The sequence below is a fragment of the Octodon degus genome, unplaced genomic scaffold (assembly GCF_000260255.1).
Source record: "Octodon degus isolate 3935 unplaced genomic scaffold, OctDeg1.0 scaffold00056, whole genome shotgun sequence".
NCBI classification, from domain to species: Eukaryota; Metazoa; Chordata; class Mammalia; order Rodentia; family Octodontidae; genus Octodon; species Octodon degus.
Genome location: NW_004524632.1, coordinates 11886022 through 11892766, shown reverse-complemented (window position 1 = coordinate 11892766; position 6745 = coordinate 11886022).

Sequence of the window (6745 nt, the reverse complement as noted above, 5' to 3'; positions counted from 1 at the left end):
GGCAGCCTGTGGCCAGCACACAAAGCAGCCACACCTGCTCCCCTGGACGTAGGGGAGAACTTCCTGTTGTTTCTTCCCTTCTCTACCACCCCTGCCAGATTCAGTTTTCCTTTTTGGACAGACTTTAGAAATTATCTGCTAGAAAGGAGCTGGTAAGGAAGCTTAGCTGGAAAATTCTGCCCTCTGGCTTCCTCCCTGGTCCAGGCACTCTCAGCTGCTCCCTTGGCCTTGCTCTGTCTAGTCTCCCTGCTGGATTCCCCAGGAACCCTGACACCCAAAATAACTCAAAAGTCACCCTGTATAGCTCTACTGCTAACATACCTTCCCCTAAAAGAAGGGCTGCAGCCTATATTTCAGTGAGAAAATAGACTAGCAGATAAGAAATGTTCCTTCTTTTACTGTGTTCCTAGTAGGCCTTAAAAATAGAAAGAACCAAATGGCATATTAACTTCATTACCATGGCCACCACTGAGGGTGACATAGGAGTGGCTGTCCTCTGGGGCCAAGATCCATCAGCCTGGAGTGGGAATGGACAGGGCTGAGCCCTGAGGTGGGCCAAGTAAGAAAAGGGAACCAGATCCTGTTCGTACCAATCCCTCAACACAGACCTGTTTTGGGTTGTTCTGGACTCTTTCCCAAGATGGTGAGGCTGGGTCTTCAAAAAGATTAAAAAAAAGGGGGGGGTGCCGGGGAGATGGATCAGTAGAATAAGCGATTGCCTGGTAAGTGCAAGGGCCTGAGTTCAATCCCTGGTTCCGCAAAAAAATAAAAAAATAATATATATCCAGAACTCAAGGGCTAGCCACAGTGGTGCAGGTCTTAATCCCAGCACGAAGGAAGCAGAGGCAGGAGTTCAAAGCCAGACCGGAGGGCTGGCAAGACAGATCAGTGGACTAAGCGCCTATTTTGTCATTTTCTTTTTTTGGCAGAACCAGGGATTGAATTTAGGCCCTTGCGCTTGCCAGGCAAGTGCTTATTTTACTGAGCTGTCTCCCCGGTCATTTTATTCATTTTAATGAAAAGAAAAACAAAAACAAAAACAAAAAAAAAACGTTAAAATAGCTGTGAAACAGTAAAGTGCCTGCTTTGGCAAGTGCAGGGACCAGGGTTTGATCTCCAGTCTTGCATGCCTTGCTGTCCCCCTCACCCCCACTGAGCTGGGGACAGAGATTGGGCATGGTGGTGCACTCCTGTAATCCCAGCGCTGGGGAGGCTGAAAAATAGGAGGATCACCATGAGTCTGACCTGGGTAGTGAGACTCTGTACCAATACACAAATGAAAAAAAAAAGGCTTGACTGGACTACAGAGCTCTGTCTCAAAAAACAACCAAAGATCAAAACAAAAGGAGTTAAATTAAAACAGAAATAGAGGGCCAGCCAGATAGCTCAGTGGACTAAAGCACCTGCTCAGGCAGGGGCAGGGACCGCCTGCTGTGCTGGCCCCACCCCCAGGGGCCCACTGAGACAGGATTGAGACTGGGCGTGGTGGTGCACTCCTGTAATCCCAGCACTTGGGAGGCTGAAGACAGGGGGATCACTACGAGTCTGATCTCTGTAGTGAGACTCTGTACTACATACACTTAAAAAACAAAACAAAACAAAGAAAGTACCAGGTCCTAATGGATTCAATGATAAATTCTGCCAAATATTTAAGAAACAAATCACACTAATTTTCTATGATCTTTTCTAGCACAGGGAAGCACAGGAACTACTCCTTTCTCTCCTTCTGTTATGGATTTAGCACAGGGCCTATAGGGTCTCGAACTTGCGATCCCCCTGCCGTGGCCTCCATGTGGTGCGGTGGCCAGTTCCCCTTGGCTCCAGGGGCTCAGGCGGCATCCCCTGAGCGCACGGGCTTGCTGCCGCCAACAGTGCCCCCGAGCCATCTCTCCTGCCTGACTCACCTGCAGTCTTAGCTCTCCCTGATCTGTCTGCTTATCCACCCCGGCAGTTAGCATTCTTAATAATTTAATACATATATTACATGTCTTAGTTACTTTGTTTCTGAAACAAAAAGCCGACACCTGAACTGAAGAGGAGTCGAGGCACCATCTGCCATCAGCTGCTCCCGGGGTAACAGTACACAGCAGGCGGCGGGCGGGGGACTCTGGGGCTTCTTTCTGCCCCTTTTCTGCTCTGCCCAGTCTAGCAGGCATAAGGTGGTGCCTTAGCAGTCAGGGGTCTGACTAAGTACCACAGCCTCACAGGCCAGCCATGTCTGCCAAGCCCGTGCAGGCCCACAGGAGGCTTTTGGGGACACTGGGACACAAGCCGCCAAGTCCCAGCACCAGGTGACTCTCCCAGATCACCCAGGGGGCTACAGACAGGTGAATTCTGGAGGCTGGGCTGCACAGTTGTTCTGCTTTTCGCACTATTGGGGATTGAACCCAGGGTCCTTTCTCATTCTGTGTTTGGAGACAGGGTCTAAGCTGGTAACTTGCCCATCCTGGGTTTGAGGGTTTTTTTTTAATGTATTTAGTACAGGGTTTCACTACAGACTGGACTCTAGCGCACCTCTTGCTTTCAGCCTCCCAAGTGCTGGGACTCACCACCAGGCCCAGTCTCCATCACCATCTTAGTGTGCCCAGGGGCAGGGCCGGCAGGGCACTCCAGGGATTGAACCGTCTGTTGAGCTATCTGGCCGGCCCCTTGAGCTTTTTTGTTGTTGTTGTTCCGAATGCCTTCGGGGCAGGTTTGGCTGGTTTGAGTTGTGCGGATTGAACCACAGCCACCTGAGCCTGACTGCCTTGTGGAAGCAGCCACTTAAGCCCGTTCCCCCTTGAGCTTTTTTTTTTTTTTCTTTTTTTTGGTTCCTCGAATGCCTTCAGGGCCCTTTTGGCCAGCTGGAGAGTTGTGAGTTTCCAACTCCAGCAACCTGAGGCTGACAGCTTTGCGGAAGCAGCCACTTAAAGGACTGAGCTAGAGCCAGGCCCCCCCCTTTTTTTTTTTTTCCTGCGGAACCGGGGATTGAACTCAGGCTTGCCAGGGAAGCACTTATTCCACTGAGCCATCTCCCCGGCCCCCCTCCCTTTAGCTTTTGATCCTCCCACCCATCTCCCCAAGGGCCTCTGGGCCTCTGTCACCAAACTTGGCTCCAACAGGACTTCTTACAACCATGGGAATGTCTTGTATCTCTATTATTCACTTAGAATGTGGCTGTGTGACCAAAGAACTGAACCCAGGAAGCCCTGAGATACATCCTTGTTATTTGTTCTTTAGTTTTTATTGTTGTTGTTTGTTTTGGTGGAACCAGGGATTGAACTCAGGTGCCTGGGCTTGCCAGGCAAGTGCTTATTCCACAGAGCCATCTCCCCAGCCTCTGTTCTTTAGTTTTTAGAAAGGGTCTCATTAACTTGTCCAGGCTGCCTTTGTAGTTGGAATCCACTTGCCTCAGCCTCCTAAGCAGTTGGAGTTACAGGTATAGGGGCTGGGAGATGGCTCAGGAGAATAAGCGCTTCCCTGGCAAGCGCAAGGGCCTGTGTTCAATCCCCGGTTCCGCAAAAAAACAAAAACAAAACAAAAAAGGAATTACAGGTGCTTGGCCATTTTTATTTAGTGTACATGAATGTAAGTGGCCACATGGCTCATGAACAGCGTGTGGGACAGTGCTCCCACACCCAATCACACACTATCCTAAAAGTCTGTGGCAGATCTATAAATTGCAGTTTCTATTTTTATGTATTTATTTATTTTGGTCTTTTTTTTTTTTTTTGGTGGAACTGGGGATTGAACTCAGGCCCTTGTGCTTGCCAGGGAAGCGCTTATTCCACTGGGCCATCTCCTGGCCCCTTGGTCTTTTTGAGACAGTGTCTCATTATGGAGTACGGTCTGCTCTTAAACTCTCTTTGCAGCCCAGGCTAGCTTCGATCTCATAGCAATTCTCCTGTCTCAGCCTCCCAAGTGCTGGGATTACAGGCATGTGCCACCATGCCAATTATTATTTTTGCAGTACTAGGGATTGAACTCAGGACCTTACATTTACCTTACACCACTAAATCATATCCCCAGCCCACCCTGGTTATTTTTGATGGTATCAGGAATTATTTTTAATTATTATGTATTTTGGTTTTTTTGAGATAGGGTCTCACTGTGTGGTTCATGGCAATCCTCCTGCCTCAGCCTCCTGTGTGCTAGGACGATAGGCATGTGGTACATCTTGCTATTTTGAGAGAGAATTTCACTAAATAGCCCACGCTGGCTTCAAACCTGTCAACCTCTGGTCCAGCCTCCCCAGTAGCTGGGATTATCAGGTCAGACTACACTGCCCAGCCTGGCAATACCAATTAATGTGCAATCTATACCCAGCCAGGAATGGGGCACTCTTTGTCACTTAGTACTCTGGGGTTCAGAGGCAAGAGAATTTCAACTCTGAGCCCAACTTGGACAATTCAGCAAGACCCTCTCTCAAAAATAAAGGGCCAGCTGCAGGTGTGTTTAGCATGAAGACTCTGGACTCAATATACAGTGCCATAAAGATTTTACATATATATATATATATATTTTCCCCCCAGAAAAACATGCACACTGTATACTTCAGAAAAAGAAAAGTAGCAATTTTTCAGCAGATGCTGGTACCCTCATATGGGGGACCCTAGAGGACGTCATATATTGCAGAAACCTATGACATTGCTGGCCCTGAAGAGAAAAAATTGATCTCAGCAACCAAGGTTGCCCACAAAGCAATTCACCATAATAAAAGTCCAGAAGCTGATGGCCACCACTTCCAGTACCTCTTGTAACTGTAGAAGTCAAAGATAACTTGTGTTCATCTCATGCTGTCTCAATAAATTACCAAATATGTATGCAAGTTCCCCCCCCAAGTATGCATTTTTGGCAACATATATTCAAATGTACTTGTGCACTGTGACAAAGTAATTGCACGCCGGCCAGGCACCCAGGAGGTGTCACGGCTGTCTGCCTGAAGCTCAAAGACACTTTAATCATAATGGTCCCAGACTGACTCTAATCTGGACATCACAATAGCAGGACAGATGGACAGAAGAACAAGGGACCACAGCATCAAGCCAAACACCTCTCTGGGGTGGGGCTCAGAGAGGTCCGCAGTAGGCTGAGATGGTCACATGGTATACTGTGCTTTAATACCTGTAAGGTGGACTACAAGAAGAACAAACAAGCAGAGACCTAAATGAGGGCCTGTAGATCTACTCCCTAAAAAGGAGTCTTTGTAACACAATCCTAAATGAAGTTTTCCAGCAGAACAGTTCCAGATTCCAATCAGTAACTCTGAAGCTCCTCTCTGGATACATAAAACAATCCTCCAGGCAGCCAGGAATCCCAGTTCCAACCTGTCAGGTTCCCAGGACTGAAACAAGGCTTGGAAGCTGCAGCCAAATGCAGGCAGCACAGCTGGGGCAAAATTTTGTCACCAGCCTTTGTGGGTCACAGGCCATGGGGCTGCGCTGGGCAGGGGCGGACAGGCTGGAGAGAAAGGCCAAGGGCAGATTCCCCAAGGCTGGCCAGCAGCCTGCATACTCCCGACTTCTCCAGTGAACAGGGACACAAGCAGCCCGGAGCCAGCACGCTTCCTGCTGCCCAAGGAACCGGCACAGGAATCCTCATGATTCACGTTCGCCTGCTTCATCCCAAAGCACTTTACTAAACTGGCTTGAGGTCCAGCCAAGAAGTTCAGGGCCTAGAGCCAGAGCACCTGGCCCACAGTCTGCAGGGCACCCTGGGAACTTGCTGGGGCCTAAAGGTCTGGGCTGCGACAGAAGCAAGTGACACAGTGACTTGGGAACCTCTCCCCCGCCTCCCAGCCCTAGTGACAAGGTACGTTCAGAAGCTATTACCCTCCTCACAGATAAGGAAATGGGCTCAGGAGAAGATGAGTTTGCTCAACAAACTCAAACACTAAGCTAGGCCTGGCCCAGGCCTGCAATCTCCAAGGGATCACTGGGAGCAGGGTAGCAAGTTCAAACCCAGCCCAGCCCAGGCAATCTAGCAACTTAAGGAGGCTCTGTCTCAAGATAAAAAATAAAGAGGCCTTGGATTGAATCCCCAGTATGGCAAAACAAAACAAGAAACACACACACACAGAGAGAGAGAGAGAGAGAGAGAGAGAGAGAGAGAGAGAGAGATCGCAGGAGCAAGAGAGAATGCTGCCAGCCCGAAGCTGGGACTTTCACTCCGAAACCTTACTCTTCTCCAGTCAAAAAACAAGTCTGCGGAGGGAGTGGGGTTCAAGGAGAATCCGGCTGTGCCCACACACTGTCGCATCAACTCCCCACAGCCAACGTGATAGCCGGGCACTGCAAACACGAATAATAATTTTAAAAAGGAGACAGAAAGAAGGAAGGAAAGAGAACAATAAATTCAACGGCCTGCTTTCGGCTTTGGGAGAAGGCTTGTCCTACACAAAATGCCCGGTGTTGATCTGGGTTTGCGGAGCCCAGAACAGGAGCCGTTTGGGAAGATGTCTTTACCAAAATCAAAACACAGCGATAAACACCCGCCAACCACGAAGACGGCTGCAGCCCGCGGGCCCTGAAGCCCGCGCTCCCCTCGCCGCCGCGGCAGAGCCGGGGTGCAGACGCCAGGCTCGCCGGCTCACTCGGCGTCCCGCCCGTTGTGCTACGTGGCCCGGCGGGCCTGCCAGCTCGAGAGGCCGGGCGACGCCGGGGAGGCCGAGGCAGGCTCCGGCTCCGGCTCCGGCTCCGGCTCCGGCCCGGCGGGGTCCCCAGCCTCGGCCTCCGGCCTGGCTCGGCCACCCGAGTCGGGGCGCCCA